This window comes from Saccopteryx bilineata, chromosome 12 (assembly GCF_036850765.1).
Source record: "Saccopteryx bilineata isolate mSacBil1 chromosome 12, mSacBil1_pri_phased_curated, whole genome shotgun sequence".
In the NCBI taxonomy this organism is placed as follows: domain Eukaryota; kingdom Metazoa; phylum Chordata; class Mammalia; order Chiroptera; family Emballonuridae; genus Saccopteryx; species Saccopteryx bilineata.
The window spans coordinates 42,098,369-42,123,353 of record NC_089501.1 but is presented as its reverse complement, the minus strand read 5'-3'; positions in this window follow the sequence as shown (position 1 = coordinate 42,123,353).

Here is a 24,985-nt window from a genome sequence, read left to right as displayed (position 1 = left end):
TGCTCCCCATAAGACTTAGTGATGCAGTAATGGCAGTCAGCCCGGGTGGTCGTCAGAATAACTTGGGGAGCTTGTTAAAAATTCAGATTCCTGGGCCCTGGCCGGTTGGCTCAGTGGTAGAGCATCGGCCTGGCGTGTAGAGGTCCCAGGTTCGATTCCCGGCCAGGGCACACAGGAGAAGCGCCCATCTGATTCTCCACCCCCCCTCCTTCCTCTCTGTCTCTCTCTTCCCCTCCCTCAGCGAGGCTCCATTGGAGCAAAGATGGCCCGGGTGCTGGGGATGGCTCCTTGGCCTCTGCCCCAGGCGCTAGAGTGGCTCTGGTCACGACAGAGCGATGCCCCGGAGGGGTAGAGCATCGCCCCCTGGTGAGCAAAGTGTCGCCCCCTGGTGGGCGTGCCAGGTGGATCCCGGTTGGGCGCATGCGGGAGTCTGTCTGACTGTCTCTCCCCGTTTCCAGCTTCAGAAAAATACAAAAAAAAAAAAAAAAAAATTCAGGTTCCTGAACCCTGTTGACTCTAAAGCACAGTGATCGGGGCCGAGAGCCTTTCTTTCTATAAAATCCTCCCGCATGAGTCCAATCATCAGCCATGTGGGGACCCAGGCATGACACAGTGCACAGGAGCAGGGGGACTGATGCCATTGGGATCTGGCTTATGAAAGGGACAGTTACTTCTTACCTTTACAGATAGAGAGGCAGGATTTAGTAAGGGTTAAAGTCATCCCTCACCAAGTCATTTAAACTAACTCTGCTCCTTTCTCTCCAGTTGTTTATGCAATAGGACCCCTCTAGTGAGGGTTTTAAGGGTCTGAGTTCCACCCTGGCCAGTTGGCTCAGGGATAAAACTTTGGCCCGATGTGTGGATGTCCCGGGTTTGATTCGCAGGGCACACAGGAGAAGCAACCATCTGCTTCTCCCTCCCTCCCCTCCCCCTTCTCTCTCTCTTCCCTTCCTACAGCCATGGTTCAATTGGTCTTAGTGCATTGGCCCAGGCACTGAGGATGGCTCTGTGAAGCCTCCACCTCGGGCACTAAAAATGGCTCGGTTGTGAGCATGGACCCAGGTGGGCAGAGTATTGACCTCAGACAAGGGCTTGCCAGGTGGATCCCAGTCAGGGCACATGCAGGAGTCTGTCTATCTCTCCTCCTCTCACTTGAAAAAGCGAAAGAAGAAGAAAAAAAGTCTGGGTTCCTTTAACAGTCCCAAATTGCCAGTCCTTTATTCTCTTAGTGCTTGTCATTCTTAAAATGAAGGCGAGTTCTCAGAACCGCACTTGTTTGGGTATGTAAATAGTGTGTCTGTGTCTTTAAATAGAAAGGCACTAGGGAATCTTAGCCCAGCCTAATTACAAAGATCAGTTATAGCTAATAATTAAAATTTGCCTTAGGCTTTGTGGGAGGGTTACTCTTAGGGACTAAGGATTGGTTCTCTTTCCCTTGTTGTTTTATATATTTACAAATTAATTTAAATGTGATAACCCACAACACTGATAATTATAAATTCTTAACTAAATATAAATGTGTTAGCCTGAAGATAGGCTCCTTATAAGATGACTAAGACACAACCACTGATCCAAGAAATCACCCTCCATGTACTCCCTTGCAGTTAGGGAGGGGCTTTCTCCACAATGGGGGAAAAAACAAAAAGAAAGCCAAAAGGCTCTCTCCAATCTCATTCTGCCCAGTTTCTTGGAAGTCAGTGTAGGGCTCAGAAAATATCCACTGTATAGTCATCTGTTTGAAACTGGACCCAGATCAACATCCAATTTTACACAGGTCAGCGAACAAATGTTAAAAAGCAAGGTCTCTCGGCCGCTTCCAATCTATACTGGATTAGAAACAATGATTTAGAGGTGAAAGGCTGTGTGTCCCGTGCCGTGAGCCCAGTGCCACTCAGCACTTTGGCTATTCTTCAGCGCTGAAATCCATGGCACCATATTTTCCTGAGGTCATCTTCGTCCGACAGGACGTTGCTCGGTCTCATCCTGCCAGAGGATTTATTGTATCGATTTGGGGAGTAAGGTTAATTGAAATGAACTTTGGGTTTTCAAGGTAGGTTTGGTGCACGGCTGAACAATTAAAACTGAATTCTTCTCCTTTCAGTGACTGGGGCTCATTTGACTGCATGGACAGTGCCATTTAGAACAGAGGTTGGTGTAATTTTACAACGTGAAATGCTCATTTACTTTTCTCCTGTTGCTATAACAACTCACGTTTGAACCAGACGTGGTGATAGAAAGCCTTGGCTTCACAATGAATTCTGTGTCGGTTTTTGTTTAGATTTTTTCAATCAGTTCACTGGGAACTGCAGCTGGAAGTTCAGGAATAGATTTTGCGCCTTCCTTTTTTAAGAGACCTTGCTTAGGATGGAAGCTTTGTGTGTCCACCTTGTCTTAAGGGTTGCAAATAATAGAAAAAGGTTACACCCCATGCACAGTGTGTGCTTTCTCGAGTATCAATCACATCTCAAACTCACATTGTGAGCTATTCTTTCCCTTAAATGGAACACTGGGCTTTTTACTGCTCCTGACAGAGAAAAACAACTGTCAATTCATTGTGCTTTTCAATCTTCTTCTGTCCGAATACTACCCAGCAAGTCCAGTATCTCTCTGCAGGATTTGGGATCCGTAAACCTCAAAATCTTAAGCCTCACATAACACAGCACCATTCTTTGTTTCTTAACCACTCTGAGGGAAAGGCAAGGTCATTTGGCAAAGGTGAGCACACAGATATTTTCAGAGAAACCCAGAAGGGTGATTGCATATACAACAGGACTCCAACTCTGCTCTGTCCCTCCTTGCCACCTCTGCCAATAACAGACATCAACATGGACCTAAAATTTGTGCCCTTGCCTCTGGGACATGAGCTTCTCAAAGTCTGATTCTCATACAGGTAGAATTAAGAATTAAATCGAAATATGGACTCCAGTGTTACGGGTGAAACAAATGCTTTCTACTCAGTATCATTATCTTCCTTTTGGGGAAGCAGAATAGTTTTGACAGCTTGATACAATTTTTTAAAAATCATAAAATTCTAGAGGCTAAGAAATAAGATGTGTAAAACAATGACAGGAAGTGTAACTCTTCGCCTCTCTCCTCTCCAGTAAGATAAGAAGTGTCCATTGGCCAGTTCTGTTCCTTTGGACATTGTTATTTCTTCTTGCTCACGGGTCTTTGCAGCAAAAAGTGTCAGGACTGAGAACTACAAATTGTTCATCAAATAGCCTCTACTCCTTCAATAGTAAGCTACATGCATAGACATTAATGCAGTAAAAGCATTTAAAATGCCAAAGTCTCATAGGAGTGTCAACAACACGATGTAACATGTAACACAGTCCTTTTCTGATACGCCTTTTTTCTTTTTTTGACCCTCCAGGTAACTCCAGGACCCATAATCACAATCATGGCCAGAAGTCATACAATGTGGCAGAAATGTAGACAATCCATTTGTTCCTTACGGCATTATAAAACCTGTAACCTATTTGGAAGCATCATAATAATGACTTTTAGGTAAAGATACTTGTTTTCAATTCTGGTAACTCTATTGAAAATAATTTTCAAACGCAAAATCAAAAGAGACAAACTTAGTAATGAGCCCAACTCCCTCTCTCTCTCTCCCCCCCCCCCTCTGCTCTCTCTGTTCTTCTCTTAATAGAGAAATGCCAAACACAATCCAAGGGGCTTGGAAGCCACGGTGAGGATCTGAATTTCTGCAGGAGAGAGCGCAGCCCAGGGCAGCTCAGCCCCTTTGTCAGGCAGCTTGTGTGGGGTCTCCGTTTGATAACCAGGAGTATAAATTTGGAGCCCACCAAATGCACAGTTTCTACTTAACTTTGTAAATAAAGCATGGAAGAAGAGGAACCAATATTTGGGGACATCTAAATGTTAGGTGCTGGTTTTATCTAAGATAAATCACATGTGTGAGAAATGGGTGCAGGTGATTTAGGCATGCCAACCAACTTGTTCTCTGGCCAATTCAGAAAAGCCACTGCCAGTCCATGTATTCGCTAGTCTTAGTTTTTATATCTGACTTGATAAATAATTTAAAAATATATTTACATTTTAGAATTATAAGAGGAGGATGATATATAGTATTTTAACATCAGCAAAAATTTTTATTCTTCCTCAATAATCTCTTTATAATTTATAACATAGCCTATCTGTTTTCCAAAAGGATTAAAGTAGCCATTTTACTTCTTCCTAATGTACAAGTTGCTTTCTTATAGGTAAAACATCATCTGGACACATTCACAGTTAAAAGCGATCCAGTTCCTGGAGAATCCTGTTCAATAAAATGATTACTATTTCAATAGCAACCAAAAAGAACCTAGAGAAGGCTGGCTTTGAGTTCTTTGGGGCCTCCCTTCATGGCCTGGATGCCTGAGACAAGAGCTGCCCCCTGCCCTGAATGACTTGGCAAGACCTCACATCACCCTGGCAGCTGCAGAAGTTACAGCAGCATGTTGTACCACAGGGCCCTGAGTGGTGGGCCCAGACTACAGACCCCTGACTCTACGCCCATGTGTCAAACTACCAGGAAATACTACCTCATAAATAGCTTTGTTCAAAGAAGAGAAAATCTAAAAAAAAAAAAAAAAAAATTGAGAGGAGAAATGGCAAGAACAAATGTAATGGAACTACCTGGCCAGGAGCAGGGGCCGCGAAACTGATCTTGAGTTGAGGGACACCTACCGCCAAATAGGATGTACAGGGCGGAGAGACTGCTGGGTCGACATGAGACGCAACAAAGGGAAGACACGCGTCCTGTAAAGCCAGTGGCCGCGGCCACCATCACAGCCGCCTGGCCCGTGCAGGCTCCCATTTAATTCGAGCAGATTGTATTGAAACAACGGAGCCAAGAACTGGTGGGCGATCCTTTATTCTTGCCTGCACCAGGCAGGAGAGAAAATACACATGACAGGAAAACACTTCCCTTTCCATTCAGGGCTCCCAAAGCCACTGACTCTCTCCGGTTTTTCCTAGAATCAAAGGCCCCCTAGTCTCAGCCACCTCCTTTTCTCCATCTGTACGCCTCCACCTTGCTGGCTCCTCTCCCTGCAAGCACGTGGCCTCTCTCTGCCCTGCAACAACAACTTGGTCTCCTCCTCTTCTCAACAACTTAATCTCTTGCCCAAAAATAGCCTCCTAGCTCCTCCTTTTAAAACTTTTCGGTGGGACAACCCCTTCCTCCAGCACACATTAGCATAACCAAGCCCCTTCCCAAGCATGAAGGCAATCAGCCGCCCCACGTGGGCAGTGCCATTTTTTAACAATCAAAGTGAGCAAAACCAAATAACACAAATTTTACAACTCATTTGCCCAACACATCCGCTCACTCCTCATTTAGAGAATGGTACTGTGAGTATTTACTGCAGACCAGTCATGTGTGGATTGATTGGTGTAAAGCCAGGAGGCAAGGCCAGGACCACTATCACAGCAGCCGCCCGGCCCATGCAGGTTCGCATTGGATTCGGACAGTCGGTAAAGAAACCATGGAGCTAAAAACTGGTGGGCCATAGTCTTTAATCTAGCTTGCACCCGGCGGGCAAGTAAAAATACACACTGGGCTCCAAAACCCAGTCACATTCAGTGCTCACAAAGCTACTGACTTATCCGAGTTTCCTAGAATCAAAGGTTTCTAGCTCACCAGACTGATTCACCTCTGTTCCCCATCTCCTTCCTTATCCCAGATACAAACTCTACACAAACTGGCATCTCACTCAGCACTCCGCCATCTTGGTTGCTTCTCCTGGCCTCCTCCACGTGGCCTTCTTCTGCTCTCTGCTCTGCTCTCTCCTCTAATGATCCCAGGAACCAAGAGGCCAAACTCTCATTCCGTCCCCATTTTATAGTGTAGAAATCCAAACCCTTAATCCAATATACAAAACAGGGAAGTCTCTAATACAAAGTCACCCTCTGAGGCATGATAGGATTGTACCGCCCTACATCAAAAAGGGTAGGAAAGGCTTAATCCCAAAACCAAGCCCCAGGCTACAAGGATTCCGCCTGCCTTTAGCCCACCCCAACACACATTGATATCACCTGGGCTACGGCTTCCTCGTGTTATCTTTAACAAAGTGAGCATAATACATTTTATCTGCCCAACAATTGGCAAACAGAGGTGAGTCAAGTATGTCCCCGTGTCTCCATGGCTGTAGGCCTCTCGCTGTGGAGACCTTGTGTCCTCACTTATCTTTCCATTCCAGTGACAGGAAGAAAAACAAACAACAAAAGGAGAAAGAGGGCTGGAACCACAAAAACGGACCAGAGCCAGCCTGAACCGAGATGAGGCTGGATCTGCCCTCCGGAGACCCTGAACGTCATCCTGCCCTGATTATCATACATGAGCGTGCTAGCTGACATACCCACTGTGGCCACGACAGAGCCCACTCAGACCATATAAGGATAAGAGGGGCGGTGTCCCGATTCTGGGAAGTGATAACCCATTCCTGAGAACAAATTCATATGCCTCCTGCTCGTTCTGTTGCCCTCTAACACTCTTCCTCAGAGAATTTATCTAGGGTGAGAAGTTGATCTGTGAATTTAACTACTATTTCTCCATACTCTGGCCACTACTGAAAGTTGGAGCTTCGGTTTTGTTCGCAGAGTTCCAGCAGCACTGCGTTGAATGGACCGAAATAGAGAGACACAGGTGGGTCAGCTCTTCAGGGGACAGAGTTGCCATTCAGGGAGTGGCTGCTGAGGCCTAAGTTAAGGGACTGGCTTTAAAAGTTTATTCTAAGTATGCCAATTTGCATCACAGTTGGTTAACAGAGTAGAGTTGGCATGGATGTCTGGTAGAAAGAAGAAATTGCCAAAGTAAGAGACATAGGCTAAAACACTTGTGAGGTTTTAGATTATTATATGCCTAGTTTCAGTGCAGTTCAGAGAAGTGAGGATGAAAAGGGGGCCATGTGCTGAACCTGACCGAGCCCAGGGGAGGCCTGCCTGGTGGCCTTACGAACTCAGAGACCTAAAGTGACCACACAGGATGGTCTGAAATGAAAACTTTCTAAGTAAAAGCAATGCATGATGGGTAGTCATGTCCTAGGGCAGCATTATTTTCTGACAAAGGTGAATGCTTACCTTAGAACCTGTCTGTTGTCTTTTGCATCATAAAGTACTGATAGCATGCCTTTGAAATGTAAGGGTAATCTTTTCCTGCACTTCAGGGCAGGCATCCCACTGGTGTAGAAATATACAAATGCCTTCATTGTTATTATTATCATGTTAATGAACTGTTAACAATCTAATGCCTGTTTATGTAAAAGAAGTTTCAGCATATACACTTTTACTTTTAACCCAATCCCAGAGACTTCCCTGCTTTGCCTTCTTTGCCTCCCTAATCTATCACCAATCAATTTCATGTAATTCCCCCCTTAGGTCTTCCCCTTAAGTGGTGAAACCACCATTTTCCGGAGCACTTTCTCAATCCACTGAGACTTTGCTTCCCAGCAGTTGTCAACAGTTTGGCTCAAATATACACATAAAAATTCTTAAGGGTTTGGAAGTTTCTTACTGTAAAGCCAGTAGCCACGGCCACCATCACAGCTGCCTGGCCCATGCAGGTTCGCATTTAATTCGGACAGCCGGTAATGAAACAATGGAGCCAAGAACTGGTGGGCCATTAGCTTTAATCCTAGCTTGTGCCCGGTGGGCAAGAAATACACACAGTGGGAAAACACTTCCCTTTCCATTCACGACTCTCAAAGCCTCTGACTTATTTGAGTTTCCTAGAATCAAAGGTTTCTAGCTCACCAGCCTTATTCACCTCTGTTCCCCATGTCCTTCTCTCTGCGCAAACCCTGCACAAACTGGCTTCTCCCTCAGCATTCCACCATCTTGGCTGCTTCTCCTTTCCTCCACGTGGCCTTTCTCTGCTCTCCTTTCTCTGCTCTCCTCTAGAATGTAATCCCTCCTCTCCAGAACAACGTGATCTCTCTTCCTTTTAAAACCTTTGGGCGCATGAGCCCACCCCCAACACATATTAACATAATCACGCCCATCCCAAGCAAGAATGACACCTAATATTATCACCTGGGTGACGGGTTTCCATGTGGGTAGCGCCATCTTTAACAAAGTGAGCATAATATATTTTATCTGCCCAACATTTTCATTGACAGAAACTATTCTTACTTCTTTCTACTGTATTTCTCTGAGCTTAATTTCTCATCTGCAAAATAATGGTGAGCCTAGCACCTATTTTAGGAGAAAGAAAGAGAATAATGCCTTCTGGGGCTGAAGTGCTTAGCACAGTGGAAGTGGAAGGCATACCTTTGTCACTCAATGAATGTCAGTGATAATTATGTTATATGCACATCAACTGGCCAGGTGTGTGTGTGCATGTGTGCAGGTGCATCTCTGTGTCTGTGTATATGAATCTGGGAGGAGTGGTGAGTACTGTGCTGTGCACGTATACATGAATATGTGGAATCCACGTGTGTGCACGCATGTATGTGTGCATGCTAGGCCTCCAGAATGTTCCTTTCTCAGCTTTACCTCCTTATTTAAAAAAATTCCCTAGAGAATCTTTTATTAAACTATTTCTGGTAGCCAAGCCATTTAAAGTATGAAATCTTTACTTTTTGCAATTTAAAATAAAATAAAAAAGAAAGAAAGAACAACTAGAAAAAGGGAGGAATACCATGCTCTAAAGGCACTGAGCATCACTCTGTCTTCACCTTGGTCCTCCTTCAGCAGGAGCCCTGATTGCCGGGGGTGGGTGCGCACTGCGGCCATCATCCTTGGAAAAGTGTGATAGCCAGGAACCCTTCCTCTATTTAGGGGAAATCATCTCAATCCACCACACACAAAGAAAAAGAACTTAACAGCCAAAGGGCCCCGTGAATGAAAAAATGACTTTCAATGTTTAATGGGGAAGTTTGGGGATAACACTAAACTTTTCCTTGCTGTTTTTGAAAGGTATTTCTAGAAGCAATGGTGAAATTACTCTGTTGTTCCATTCGTTTATCAAAACATCTCACGCTTCTGTTTGAAATGTGGAGAAAATGAATGATAAGCATCTCATATGCTAATCCCATCTCCCTTGAGCATCTTATTCCATTAAAAGGATTTATTTAACTCCGAATAAGCCAGCAGTTCCGCAGGTGGATTGAGAGCACTATTAGAAATCCCTTCTCCAAAGTGGCGTTTCTGCGTATTTATGGTAGGCCACATTCCACCAGGTGCTCATTTTCTGTTCAGGTTGCACTGCTTCAAAGAGCGAGGGAGTTCTGGTATCAGGAAGATCCAGGTTCCACTTGCAGCTTGTCATGTGGTAGGTGTTTAATTCTGGACAAATGACTTTACCTTTATACTCATTGTGCAATGTAGAAATACTACCTAGCCTTTAAGCCACTTTAGGAGGTTCAAAAATGAATATGCAGGCCCTGGCCGGTTGGCTCAGTGGTAGAGCGTCGGCCTGGCATGCGGTGGTCCCGGGTTCGATTCCCGGCTAGGGCACACGGGAGAAGCGCCCATCTGCTTCTCCACTCCCACCCCCTCTCCTTCCTCTCTGTCTCTGTCTTCCCCTCCTGCAGCCAGGGCTCCATTGGAGCAAGGATGGCCCGGGCGCTGGGGATGGCTCCTTGGCCTCTGCCCCAGGCGCTAGAGTGGCTCTGGTCGTGGCAGAGCGACACCCCGGAGGGGCAGAGCATCACCCCCTGGTGGGCAGAGCGTCGCCCCTGGTGGGCATGCCGGGTGGATCCCGGTGGGGCGCATGCGGGAGTCTGTCTGTCTCTCCCCGTTTCCAGCTTCAGAAAAAAAAAAAAAAAGAATATGCAAAACATCTATCACATTACCTGGTACAGTAGAGGCTCTGTTATTATAGCATTACTAACACTATCTTGTTATTAATGCACATAGTAGGAAGTATTTCTATTCAGGAGTTTGCACAGCTTATAGACTGTATATATGGTGATTGGTAACTTGTGACCAGTTATTTATGTTATTGCTAATTCAACTCACAGGATGCTGCCCAACAACCTTGATTCACCAATGTTCTTAACCCTTTGAGTAGTGAGTTTTTTTCATGCTCGCTGATTCCTGGGAGTGATTTTTTGTTCCAGTTAGTTTTATTAACTTAAAATCATGTTAGTTTGATAACCAATTTATGGAAACAAGAACATATTTTTGCCTTTTTTAATGTTGCCTTACACATATACAATCATACTCTGGATGGTCAGGAGGCACGAGAACGTACATGAACGTCTGTACTATTAATTACACATCAAACAAAAAGTCAGAAATGCTCCTTCCCACAGCATCACATAGGCAGGACATATAAGCACAACCTCAGCTATACCATTTGCACACTAGAGAGTGTTATGCAGATGTTAGAAACAGGTACATACAGAAATTTACTTAGCAAAAGAGAAGAGATAATAGAAGAACTGAAAAGCCAAAGCCATCTTCGAAGTTCAAACACTATAAAAATAGTCAACCACCAGATTCGCTACAGCCAACATGCTATTTGTCTTATTTAGGCAACACCCAGGGGGAGGCACTCTATTCTTGCAGTTGGACTCAGGAAGGTGCCAGGAGCTTTTGATCAAAACGCTGACATTTCTTTAGTGAAAGTCGCTTGACTTTGGGAAATGATTCTCCCAGGCAGGAAGGACAATCCATGTGTAATTGGAGCCAGCACACAGCAGGGCTGGGTTTCAGCACCCGCCAGTCCCTGTTTTAGTTTGTCTGTGATCTAACAGCAGCTGAAGTTCCGTGGTCCCTTCTGAGCTGTTCCTGGGGTGGTGTTTGAGCTGCTGGCGTGCTTCCTACAAACCGCTGCTGAAAAAACTGGAGATCACAGGCCAAAGAATACAGTAAAAACAACTACATAATAATACCAACCATCAGCCTAGTTTAGGGTAGATTAGAAAGGGAGAAAAAAGGAAATTTTAACGAAGACCTGTAGTTCAGAGCAGGGCAAGGGGTTTTTCCCCAGCCAGCTCAGAAGCCGCAGGAGGCCCAGGGCTTTGGGTTTTCTGAATGCTCACTCCAAACAAACCCGAGAGCTCTAATCTTCCTGTGGCGTGAGCTCACTCAGCAAGCAACAAAAGCAAACTAAGATGAAGACATTCTTCGCGGGCTACCTCTCTCAGGCCCCTAATCCCCCAATCAAACACTTCTTTCTACGCGTTTCCCCAGATAGCTGTAGAGACAAGCACACAGAACCCCATGGCTCCTTCCAAGATCTCTATAGAAACTGGGCAAAGCCGGCCTCATGGAGAATCTGCAGGGTCCTGAGGTGCCGATGTCAACACCCTTTCCCTGGTCCGCATCTGCGAAGCAACCCCTGCCGACATCAAGATGCCTAGCTTGTGAAATCAGTCAACCACTTCCCTGATTGACATGAAACTGGGGCACACAATTCCCCTTTGTGACGGGCTTGCCTTCCAAAGGAGCAAGACTCCCCTTCTCATCTCGGCTGAAGATATTCTTAGGTTGGGAACGGGACAAAATGTTCTCATCATTAGAATCCAGGTTTATCTCAAACACTTCTTTTTTTGCAGCTTCTGCCTTTGAGCAGGAACATTAAAACTAACCCCTCAGCCCCCCCCCCCCCCCGATTTCCAGTAAACCACTTGAAGGAGGTCTCATTTGAGTCAAGTCAAAACCCCTTCTCATCAATATAGCTGTCCTTGCCGGGCGAGCTCGAAGCCTATGGTTAGGTTTGCTAGCCCTTTACCGTAAACTCCGTCTTAATAGGAGAAGCCTCTTAGGCACAGAGCACTGCCTTCTTTGTCTCTAGAACTGACCTATTGTTTTGCTGTTGAGCAGAACGAAAGTGCAAAGCTGTAGAAACCACGCAAACAACATGCCATTGAGAGAAAAGTTGGACAGCCTTTAAAAGTATTAATTTGAAGAAGAAAACATATTGGGTGCAAACATATAAGTGGCCCTTCAGTTTCTAAGTGATTTGTTGTTCCTCATCATCCTATGAACTATTATTTCCATTTCATAAATGAAGAGCTTGAAGAGGCCAATTAAATCTGCTTCCGTATCAGCAATGGTGGGCTGGGGACATGCCCATTGCCGCCGTGGGAAGAGTGGTAGCTGCCATTCAATCTGCTGGCAGGCTCCGCGAGACAGCCCTGGGGACTTCGGTTCTAATCTTGGGTTGGCCGGAGAATTACCCCTCCTGGGGTTAGCCGCCCCCGCCTCGCAGCACAGCTTTCCAGGGAAATCTGTTATTCAGGGCAAAGGAGCACCCAAGTTTTAGACGCCATGATTTGAGCCACTGTGATATAAAGTCAATCATTTCCAGGGATTTTGTGAGCCATTTGGTATCAGATTGGTGGCTTAAAACTGGCCCCCATGACAGTATTTACACAATGGAAATCAGCAAATTAGAACTTCTCTCCTATCTCAAGAGCCAGTTGTTCAACAGCTGGACAGAAATATATCAAATGAGCATTAAAAAAATTGACCAAAGAGAGAGATTCTCTGTTCTGAGACACGCAGGCCTTGTCCCTACTTGGGGGAAAACCAGAAAGTTCTTTTAGGACTATGCAACAACAAAAAAAGATGAATTTGATCAGGTGGATTCACTTTTATTTCTTTGCGTCATTGTGCATTTTAGGCTTATTCACTCATTTATTTTAATATAAGTAATAGAAGAATTTATTCTCATTGTAAAAAATGGAAATAATACAGGAGTATATGGAGTTAAAAAAAACACAAAAACTCTTTTTTATTCATCCCACATTCTCATTCACACTGTTATCAGTCTTTTCTCTATGCATACTCACATATATATGAATATAACCATATATTTCACACACATGTATGTATTTATATGTACTTTTCCACATGTTGTATTTTTATTAAATCTGGTCTGGTCAAGGTAGTCAAGACCCTGTTCAAATCTTCTCATTACTTGAAGCTCATGCTCAGTGGGAAAGAGGTGAGTTCTTCTTATATTTATTTTACAGCCATTTATGCCTCAAAACATGCCTGAAAATTTTGTCATTTATGTTAAAGACAAACTGGCATATTTTGGGTTGCACCATGAAATGCCTTCTGTAATTCTGTTGATAAACCACCTCATCTTTCTGAAAGTAAATTACAAACAAATAACTTGATAATACAATAAAAGAGATCATAGTCTTAATATGTAAAAATCAATTATTTTGATAGATTTGGGGCCTAATTTATATAAATTGCTCATAAAATTGGTTCCATTTATTGATGTTTCAGGAAAACAACTGTATATTTGAAATGTTGATTTTATTATTGAGAAATAGAATTAATTACTTGGATTAAAATAGGATTGTTATCTCACATGATATTATCCACTGAAAGTACTTTAAAAACTAATGTGCTATACCATCAGTAGCTATTTGATGTCATGCATAAAAAATGACATTTGTTCTTTCCTTTGCATAAATATATTATTAAATGGGCTATATATAAAGCACACATTCTTTATGCTTTGACACGTTTCACATGATTTTTTCCATGTAAATGTTTATTCCTAACTGACTGAGCAATTGTTATGCATTATGCATCAGCCTTCAACTTTCAATATTCAGATAATTTAGGATTTCTATGTATAATTTAAATTCCCTACATATAAATGACTACCAATATATTTCAGTTAAATATTGCTAATTCTCAGATTTTTCAGGATGGCATGGAATCAGCTTGGCAAGAACAATTCAGAGTGACAGATAATGCCCAGTACATAGACACTTCCTAGGACATGCCACATCTTTCCATTATAAATCCGAATCATCAAGCGTCACGTTAAGACTGATTGTTTCCCTAGTGGCCATGGGAAGTCCCTGGCAGGCACATATCTTCATTTCCTTTTAAACTATTCTGTGTTTGACATAATACAACCCACTAAACACTATTAAATGAATAGCTGCAAAAGTAATGAAAACAATAACCAAACCACTCAAGTTACTTAAATCCGTTCAAACATGTAGGTACAGTAGTTGACATTTCCTTTATTCAAAGGTTGTCTCCTAAATATCCCAATGACGATTAAGCATTTGTTACACATCAGCATGCTGCTAGTGGCATCCACATTTAATGTCAAAACAGTCACTCCGTCTTCAAACAGTGTGGCAGGTGTAGCCTTCGGAGATTGCTGCAAGCGTGGGTTTGATAGACTAAATTTTATGCCTTTTCCCCTTTTAAACAGCTCACTCTTTGGGTAGCAAGCAGTAGGGGAGTCCCAAAATATTTACAAACAATTCTGTCAGCATCACCGTCACCATATGATTTAAACAAGCACGTATTCATCACACTTAAACCAGATGCCATCTGAGCAGATGAGAAATAAATCACTTGCTCCTGACAGCATGTTTATTTCTGGCAACACCTTCTAGCAGGGATTGTCGAAATGCACAAAACACTTTCCTTATATCAAGGTGTGGGAAAGAAAGTCCAAACGCGAGAAGGAAAAGCCTTCCCTCCAGGTGCCCCTTTTAAAACAAACTCTCTTTCTCCTCAGGTCAAGGGATGTGTGGTTAAGACAAAGGATGGGGTCTTTGTCTTTGTGGCATCGGAGTTATTATGATTCTGTCACTAGTACCACCCCCAACTCCAGCCTGAAAGGTCTTTTTCATGAATTAAAGAGTAGCTCCCATGAACTAAAAGGCACTAGGAACGGTGCCAAGCTTTTTGCTAACATGATCTCATTTAATAATCCTTACAACCATCTGAGATGTAGGAATCTTCTCTCCTTATGGCTGAGAAAACCAAGGTATGGTGGGGGGGGGGGCGCTGAGTAGGCTCAAGGACTCCCAAGGATTAAGTAAGAGGCAAATCAGTGATTCGCATCAGGTCTATTGATGTCAAAGCCCAAACTAGATGGTTGGTATCTCAGGTTCTGGGCCGACAAGTGTAAGTTTTGTGAATACCCTCTTCCTTATTTATGGAATTAGGGAGTTGAGCAATGGAATACTAAGGGTCTTTCCGGCTTCAGATTTCTAAAGAAGATAATAAAATACAATAAAAATAAGCACTTCTCAGTGTTTGTAAAACAATCCCTATAATATTTTTAATTGCTTGTAAACATCTGTATTCTACATATAGAAAACGGGTAGGAAGTCAGTTTCTCAGTAAATAAAACACATCCCTAAGGTTTCCTGGTTTGTTTACAACTCTTAGGTTAAAAAAAAAAAAAACAGATTACAAAAGCTCTTTAGAGTTTTAAGTGTAAAATCTTAAGACTAGAAGACATTTGTAAGTTTCATTTTGGGGACGCATTAGGCCGAATGATCAGAGAAATATTATGGACATATATGGGCCACTGAGAATTATCATTAGGGTTACTTTCCAGTTTCTGAGGCAACTGAGTGGCTTAAAATAATGACCGTTCTAATAATGAGGAAGAAGCAGGGGGAGGGCGAGGGCGAGCAAATGATTGGTGAGCACTGCCATTCTGCAATATTAAGGCCTTTTCAATAAATCCTATAGATTCAGGCTGGCTCCCCGGTCGAAAGGTTATGATTCAAATGGCCAGAGGAACTGCTGTGTCAACTTTAAATGATTCTCTCAGCTGCAGGCCTAGGAGGAGGTGGCATGTAAAAAAAAAAAAAAAAAAAAAAAAAAATAAATAAATATATATATATATATATATATATATATATATATATATATATATAGAGAGAGAGAGAGAGAGAGAGAGAGAGAGAGTATTACTAATACCTTCTGTGCTTGTATCACCTGCGTCTCTCTTTCTAGGGTAAGGACCTGAAGATGAGAGAAGGTAATCTCTGCCAAGCTGGCTGATGAGTGAGAGCTGCACCTTTAAGAGCTGCACCAGACATAAGGGAAGTGTGTGTCTCTTTAAGGGGCTGTTGCAATCTAATTAATTTCCATCCCACTCTTAGGCCATAGTTGTTAGAGCGTTCCTTCTTTTCTTACATGCCACTGAGAATATAACCTCCTCCCCGCTTTTGGGGGATATGCCCCTATGGGAATGAATTGCTGATCATCAAAAACATTTTTCTATGAGTAAAACATGACAGGGTGCATATAGACAGAGTCTGGGGAAGGAGCATGTGTGTTAACATGGTAAGGTCATAGGAGACTTTGTTTTTTATGTTTTTATATTTCCATTGACTTGGCTATAATATTGTTTCAACCACAAATGCAGAAATAGAGAGGGAGAAGCTAATTTGGAATAATGTAAATTGATTCGCAACAACATAACTCCCACACGCAGCTCCCCTTAAGCAAAAGCCAGTCCCTATTATGTGTGTTCTCTGGGATCACCCATGGGAAGGATCTGAATATCTGATACTCTTCAACGTGACAGCAGCCTTTTAGCATGGAGACGAGTGCAGTAATTTGGCAGCAAACTCAAGACTCATGCTCACCAGGCTGGTAGATCGGAAATAAATCACAGATGTCACACACATGCTCTCTTAGAAGGGAGAGAATTGGTAAGGTGCCAAACCTCATCACACCCACACTGTTCTTGTACCAATTGATAGAACCTCTCACCCTTGAAATTCTGACAAGTACTATTAGGGAAAGAGACTCTAACTCATATCTCTTCCTGACTCTTTATCCATCTTTCCAAACAGTTTCTATCAGGCTCATTTAATTATGACATCTGAATCAATACTCCATATTCGACCCAAGCCTGCACCTGCTTGCTCGGCGGTTTCCAATACCCGTGACAGCCTTTCTCAGAACATTCATCTCCTCCTTCCGAAAAGAAGGGGTCCGGTTTCGCATTAGCTATCTTTATTTTTATCTTTTGAAATCGGTCATTACTTGCAGTTCTAACGAGATTTAATGCATATTTTAAAAAAATAATAATACTGCCTTTTCGGAGTTTAGATTCACTTCCTGTCTCTGAAATGCTAAGTTAGAGACCACAAAAATGGAAATGAAATGAACAGCAATTTAAATAAATTACAAGCTGACAACAACCTGCCTTGGTGATGTTTTAAATGGAACGTGTTAACTGTAAAAATATCAGAATGCTTTAGGATAGCTGAAGAGACCCTATTATATTCCTGGGGTGGGTTTTTAGATCTCTGCATGTGAAGGAACACATGCACAAAAATGATACGCTAAATTTGGAGCCTGATTTGATGAAGTAAACACGATCAGTCAACCTGAATCTTTAAACACAGAGTAGTCATTTAAAAATGACTTCTGGTTAAAAGCTCTCTTAGGATGTATATTAACGAGGCCCTGGCCAGTTGGCTCAGTGGTAAAGTGTTGGCCTGGCGTGTGGATGTCCCAGGTTTGATTCCCAGCCAGGGCACACAGGAGAGGCACTCTTCTATTTCTCCACCTTTCTATCTCTCTCTTCCCCTTCCGCAGCCAAGGCTCCATTGGAGCAAAGTTGGCCCTGGCGCTGAGGATGGCTCCCTGGCCTCCGCCTTAGGCATTAGAATGGCTCTGATTGCAACAGAACAACGGCCCAGATGGGCAGAGCATCGCCCCCTGGTGAGCATACTGGGTGGATCGAGCATGCTGGTCGAGCTCATGCGGGAGTCCGTCTGACTGTCTCCTCGCTTCTCACTTCAGAAACACACACACACAAAGAAATATATTATATATTAATGAACAACTGTAAACTGACTTTTGCCTCAATATAGCTATGGTTATGCACTAGGAGCATATATTGTGACCTTGAACAAGAATAGATTCTTGTCCTTGTGGATCAAATCTGCAAGCCTAGCACAAATTACCTAGGGTCTCAGTTTTCTTGTCCATCAACTGTTCCTGGGTAAGAGAGAATCCAGGGTGATAAACCTAAAAGCCAGAAAATTCTGTGATTATAAGGACATCTCACCTGTGTGTACTCAGGTCTATCAGATGTTCATTAATGAATTTTGGGTGCCTTTCTATAAGGTGTAGACCTTTGTGTGTCAATAAGCTATAGGCCTGTATATTTCTATAGGTTACACAGGCCTATTCATATATAGATATAAGGCAAAGTCCTATACATGTGTTTATAATGTTATAGGACTCTATCCATCCTATACCTTATATCAGTGGTTCCCAATCCCCGAGCCGTGGACTGCTACCGGTCCCTGGGCTATTTGGTACCGGTCCGCAGAGAAATAATAAATAACTTATATTATTTCCGTTTTATTTATATTTAAGTCTGAATAATGTTTTATTTTTAAAAAAATGACCAGATTTCCTCTGTTACATCCGTCTAAGACTCACTCTTGACACTTGTCTCAGTCACGTGATACATTTATCCGTCCCACCCTAAAGGCCGGTCCGTGAAAATATTTTCTGACATTAAACCAGTCTGTGGCCCAAAAAAGGTTGGGGACCACTGCCTTATATGGCTTTAGGCCCATTTTAATGCTCTTACCAAACAGAAAAAAAAATACCCATCTGTAGCCTGCCTCTGAGAGCACTCAGTTTTACTGCCACTAATAGAACTTAAATTCTTTAAGCTTGGAGTTGTCCTAAAGGAGAAATAGCCATTATGATTTGTGGCCTTCGGGAATGATATGTGATTGATGAGAGCTCAAATGTTCTCATGAAGGAAATCTGAGGGCTAATACAACTTGACAGATGCCCTAAACAATAATATTAATAGTTTACATTTATTATTGTCACAATCCTTTCAAACTCCTTGATTAGACTATTACTGTACATCAAAAATGGTTTCTGGTTCTAACTGCTATGGTCATCTCAAAGAGGTGACCAAAACACACTCAGAAAAGTTCTTCATGAAACACACAAAATGTCTTTAAAATATTTTCATGAACTGCTACATGGTTTTATAGCTTCTAATAACTGTGTTCTAGCAGTTAGCAGTGTGTCACCACATAAGCACTTATGAATGACCACAGAATAAAATTTTCCCCAATTTACCATGTATGCACACGAGAATCTTCTATGAATCCTAAGAATACCTTTCAGAACAAGTCCTAAGCTATACTATGTTTTTTGTTTTTTTTTTTTTTTTGGCTTATAGAAGAGAGCTGAGAAAAGATAGCAGAACTTTACTTTTCTACTTTTAAATTAATTTCCCATCATTTACAGAGCACTGAACTTTTAAATTTGCACACACAAGAAAAACTAGAGTTATCCATATCTGACTTTTCTTAAACCCTTGGCTTAGACTTGACTTGATCCTGACTCCAAATACTTTTTAGAATCATAAAAAGTAATGTTGGACCCTCCTCTCATAATCTGATAGGTTAGAAATATTTTATCTACTCAGAGCTCTGTAGAGAAGTATGTCAGCTGTGAAAGCCATTCAAGACAAACTGCCCTGGAATGGGGCTGTTTTCTGAAGCCAGAATCTACGAAGAATGTCATCCCAGTTCTGAACGCTCATCACCATTACGGGTAAATCCGAAAGAAGACAGAGTTTGCCTGAGAGACAGCCAGTGTAATTTACTTAGGACAGTCATTTCGATTACTGTCCAAACCTAGACGTTTATTTTTTTTCTTTCTGTAGAATAAAATAAAGTTCACTGGCTATGTTGCTGGGATGGCCTGCATAAGGTGAGACAGTTCCAGAGAAACTGGGATGCCCGTCACACGGCCATTATTAGGCTGGGCAAGCTTGTTCATTATACAATGTCTCCCGGCCTCAGTGTTTATATACTTTTTGTAATACTATAGGATGGTCAAACTATGGATAACCCTCAATAGGATCTAATGGGAAAAAAACACTTGTATTCTATCAGCAGTATGGTATGTTTATGTAACTATGCTCCAAATATTCTACAAATTCATTTTAACACATAACCCATTAGAGGTTTAAGCTAACTGGAAAGTCATCAGTTCATCTGGAGAAGAATAGCTTCTTTTGATTACAAGCTTAACTCACGCCAATAGTGAATGTGTATTGCCAAAAAAAAAAAAGTGCAGTCTTAGGTTTCATTGGTGGAATGCAATCCAGCCTTGAGAGCCCTGGGAAAAGAGGTCTTCTGTACACCACATCGGGCAGTCCAAACCCGGAATAGTACAGCCAGGGTGACCCAGAGGTACCTAGACTTGCGTGATGAGAGAGGCAATGGTCTGAAAATGACATCATTTCTGGAGAGACAGAAAGAAGTGGGCATACTTGGACTAGAAAAAGAAGAGATGACACCTATCTTTCAAACTGAAGTGTTGTGATGTGGAAGAGAGATTTAGAGTTCCAAAGAGTAAGATAATAGCCAACAGTTTGGCTCAGTTCCCTGGCACTTGTTCAGAAAGATTGCTGGGTTCCATCGGCATCTATTCACTAACTACTCAGTCGCAAAGGTGTTCAGGGCCTGCCCCTACAGCCTGTGGAGAAAGGCACACCACCTGCCTTCGAGGAGCTTGCATTCTAATTGGGAAGATCAGACCCAACTACATAGGCTGGTTTGTGTTACTTTGTTATAGACTTAAAGCATCTCATCTTTGTCAGAGATTAGTAAAGGATGGAGAAGAAAGGGAAGGCTTTGTGGAAGTGGCGGAATGTAGAGTCTAATCTCTAAAGGCGGGACTTCTTTAGTGTTTTATCAATACATATCATGTGGCATTTATCACACTGGGTTTTATGTATTTGTTTGTTTTGTTTTTCTCCTTTTTCAAGTGAGAGGAGGGGAGATAGAGAGACAGACTCCTGCATGTAACCCGACCAGAATCCACCTGACAACCCCTGTCTGGGGCCATGCTCTGCCCCCTGGGGCCAATGCTCACAACCGAGCTATTTTTAGCACCTGTGGCGGAGGCTTCCTGAAGCCATCCTTATCACCAGAGTGATGCACTCAAACCAATCAAGCCATGATTGCGGGAGGGGAAGAGGGATGGAAAAGCAGATGGTCGCTTCTCCTGTGCACCCTGACTGGGAATCAAACCTGAGACATCCACATGTCAGGCAACACTCTACCACACTGGCTCGGGCCTGGGTTTTATCTGTTAACATATCTGTCTGCTCTTACAGACTGTGAGACACTTGAGGCTAATGACCATGTCCTTGTATTCAAATGCCTTACCACAGGAATTTTTCTGAGTCTTTGGAGAAAAATCTACCTTGTGACCTTTCTTGTCACATAGAAATCAGGGGGTAAATTGCTACAAGAAGATGCACCAAAACTTAAGTCAAAATAGGTGTTTAAGTGGATCACTGGCTCATCTCAGGGCCACTGAATGGCAGTGTCTAAGGGAGTGCTGCCCCCAGGCTGGAGGTCGGTTTACCTGACACAATTCGGCTTAAGCTTTGGGCCCATCACTTGCACTGGCCTCTTCCAAGGTCATGTTGCTAATTCTGTACTCCTAAATTGTTTTTTTTCAAAGAGGATCTCCCAAAATGGGTAAGCGTCAGGACCTACAAAATGTAGATGCACCCCTAGATAAAAAGAATACAATTGGTTTGACCCAGAGATAACCAAGGTCTTTGGGGGGGGTACAGACTGCCTGAGAAGATGGGCTCTTGAGTCCCATGCCCAGGTTGAGAGTCTGATCTATGCCACTTAACAGTGGGCCTGGAACCTACGCTCTGTAGGCTGTGCTTTCCTCATTCGTTATAAGGAACAGTAGCATCCACATCATGGGAGGGCATTCTTTCATTCAACTTTCTTTACTGAGCACAAACTAAGGGGCCCAGGACAGGGAAACAACAAACGACAGCCTCCTCAGTCGGAGAAAAACGTTGGTTGGAAAGCGTACTTTATATTCAAATTTCCAGATGGCACTGTGAGAGGTAGAAGCTGTATGTTAATTGGTTAGACTTGTGTATGCATTACTAAGCGGGAGGAGAAAGACGATCAGAAGTCTGAATACATTTTAGGCAGGCAGTGAACAAGGGCATGGCCCAGCCTGAAGTCTCAGTGTGAGGCCCCCCCACCGGAGATTTGAAAGCCTCACTTCTTTCTCAAGGCCTTCTTCCCAGGAGCATATTTCAGGTGAAATTCCAGAAAGGGGTCTTGATGGATGAGGCAACTAATTGACACGAAAGCACGCCATCCCCTCCCGGGCTTCTGCGCACCGCCAGGGATGCTTGGTGCTGGCAGCCAGGTGCTTCTCCCAGAAGCCGCTGCCTGCGCAGAGCCCCGCCCCCCGCCACTGGGCAGAGCCAGTTTGTCACGTTGTAAGGCCTCGTGTGCGGCAGATACACTTGTTTCTGCAACCCTTTAATTAAGGTTGTATCTGGAGCCTTTAATTGAATTTTTATATGGCAGAGAGGCAGCTTCTCATGTGCTAATAGCCTCACCGCTGTGCAGCAGAAGCACGGGAACCTGCATGTGCCAGCAGAGCTATCCTTGAATGCGTATATTCCCAAACCATGTGAGCCAGGAGCCAATTCAATGGCAAGAGGATCTGTAGTTCTGAAGAATGATGAGAGGGGTCACATTGCTGAGTTGGGCCTGGTCTGCCTACCCATATGAATGAATGAGAAATATCACTTTCTCAGTTCTGTTCAAAATCTTTATAGACTGCCTACTTTGTCCTTATTATTACTGTTGTTATTTTAGTCTGAGATCAGAACAAAGATGGTCAACAGAAATATCAAATAATTCAGGCTACAAGTTCTGTTTATAGCATTGAGTTTTCTACATTGGCAACTTATGTCATATAAATTAACTCAGTGATGGTGTAATCATTATTTTGTTCTGCTTGACATGCGCACAGGCCAAGTTTCTCTCTTTATTCTCCTCTTGTTACTCACATAACAAAAAGAAAGGCTTCCTTGCCTTATTTCAGACTCAACAAACCAGCAAAGAAAGAAAGAAAGAAAGAAAGAAAGAAAGAAAGAAAGAAAGGAAAGAAAGAAAAAGAATTTGAATCTTCTTTCTTTCAAAACCCCGGGTAACTCTAGCAGCACATAAACCTCCATCGAAAAAGCAAACAAGGCTGTAAATAACAAATATTTTCCATTCATAAAAGCTGCCTTTGACAGTCTGAGAAATAACACATACAAATGAATAGTTCCCAAGAGGTTTTAAAGCACTTTAATCATTTTGACCTTGTTTTGATGTTGTTTCTATAGAGCGGAATTAACAATTCCTTTGAGGAAATATAATCAAGTTTTTGACTTTGGGGTGTCTAACCTAACAGAGTTCAAGGTGGAAAAATTCACTGTCCAAAATATTTTTAGAAAAGTTAAGACAGCCAAGATATTTTTGAGTGCCTCATATTCAGGAATTCACTGTATTTTCTTTATATTTTCACTATCGATGGGTACTAAAGAAACAATATATATTGCTTGGTCTTAGGGAACTTTTTCAATGGGGAGACAGAATACATTTATTCTTTTGATGCATTTACTCTTCAGCTACTATATTTAATGAATACCTGGTAGTGTTGGCATAGAGATAGGAATACAGGTTGGTACTGGTATCCCAATAGCGATGATTCTTGATGAATCCACCTCATGTGTGTGAAGCAAGGCCTGACAAGGAGCAGGAAAAGCTTTCATCATGCTAGGAAGTAGCTGTGTGACCTTCTGAGCTGCAGTTGTCTTCACTGTAAGAGACTATCCAGTTATAAAAGTCTCTGTTCGAACTCTCAGTAACGTACTGTTCATACCACTGAAACTGCTGTAGTCATTTCCAGGCAGGTGCAGTTCGAGGATGTTGAAATGAGCCAAGGTGATAAAGATGAATCCAGGATTAGTCAGATGAGTGGTTCACACAATGCACAATCAAAGAGAGCACCCAATTGTGAAGACTCTTGAATTGCATAACTAGATTTTTATTCTGTTTTGATATAATAACAGAGCCCCTAAGTGGCATTATACTTAAGACAGAGAAGAGGCAGCTGATGGTAATGTAGGTATAATTCTATCAAGAAAGTCAGCTGGGGCCACAGTGTAAAAAGGAGATGGTCAGGTGATTTGATTTGTAAACATATCTACTATTTCCGGAAAACGACAGTTTCCACAATGATTAAAAAAATAATTCTCACAGTTTCATTCTGTGGCATATTTTTTGTTTTGTTTTGTTTTTTCATCTCAAATGGTTGCGTGACCTAGATATCATTCATCGTGCATATCTTATCACAGCAATGGAGTGTAAACTAATCCTGTATATTTCAAAACTGCTTCTGCTTTCAAGCACTGAGGCTCAAATTACAGATTGACAGGCTTATAATGCTTTTCCATATGCCTACAGTTCTTCTGACGGTAACACAGGAGTTTTACCTGCTTAACAAGCAGCGCAACTTCTGCCCAAGGCATTGAGGAGGAATTCGGTGAGTTAAATTGAAGGAACTTCATTCTTATCCTTCAACAGAGGCAATTACGGTATTTCAGTTTTAAATATGGGGGGGGTCACATTTTTATGTTACGATATATTCAGAGCTATGTGTAAAATATGTGAATTTAGAGGGCCTTTAGTTTTCTCTTAGATCATTCCAAAATGCTACAGTAGAACTTGATCTGAGGGTTTGGGGTAAGACATAATTAGGAGGGAGCCTGGCATTGACAACAGTGTCCCAATGCCATGTTTTGCCTCCAAGAAGAAAATATAAAGGTTATGCATAGTCACTATTAATTCAATCATAGTTTGGCAGTCATTACTTTTAAAGATTTAAACAATAGTCACCACAGTAAATTAAAATTCAACTAGACAGTATTGCTTAGTACAGCTATTGATTATTAGGTTGAGGCAAATGAAATCTCTCTGTTTTTCAGATCAGAAACAGTTGAATATTGACATTTTCATCTGATTTCAACTTCCTAGTTGAGTTTAGATAAGCTCTTTTACATTACATATAGATTACATAACTTTGTAAGTCATAACTGCAGCTACCTTATGTTATTCATAATTAAATAGCTAATGTATCCAGTATGTTACGGACCTAGCCCCTCAAGGACATGGTTGGGAACCAGAGTCTTTAACAAGTAAGTTCGTGCAGATGCTGGATAGTTTTTGCATGACCGTATGTTAGCAGTTATGCTTTGGTTTTGTCCTGAGGCTAGAGGAGAGCTTATAGATTTGTCCTGGGCTAGAGGAAAGCTCTCGGGTTGTTTCTGAGATTTTTTATCAACAATGAAGCAGCTGCAACAGGTTGAAGTCCTCGCAACAGTCACTGTCATTGTTGGATGAACAAAACTCCTCAGACA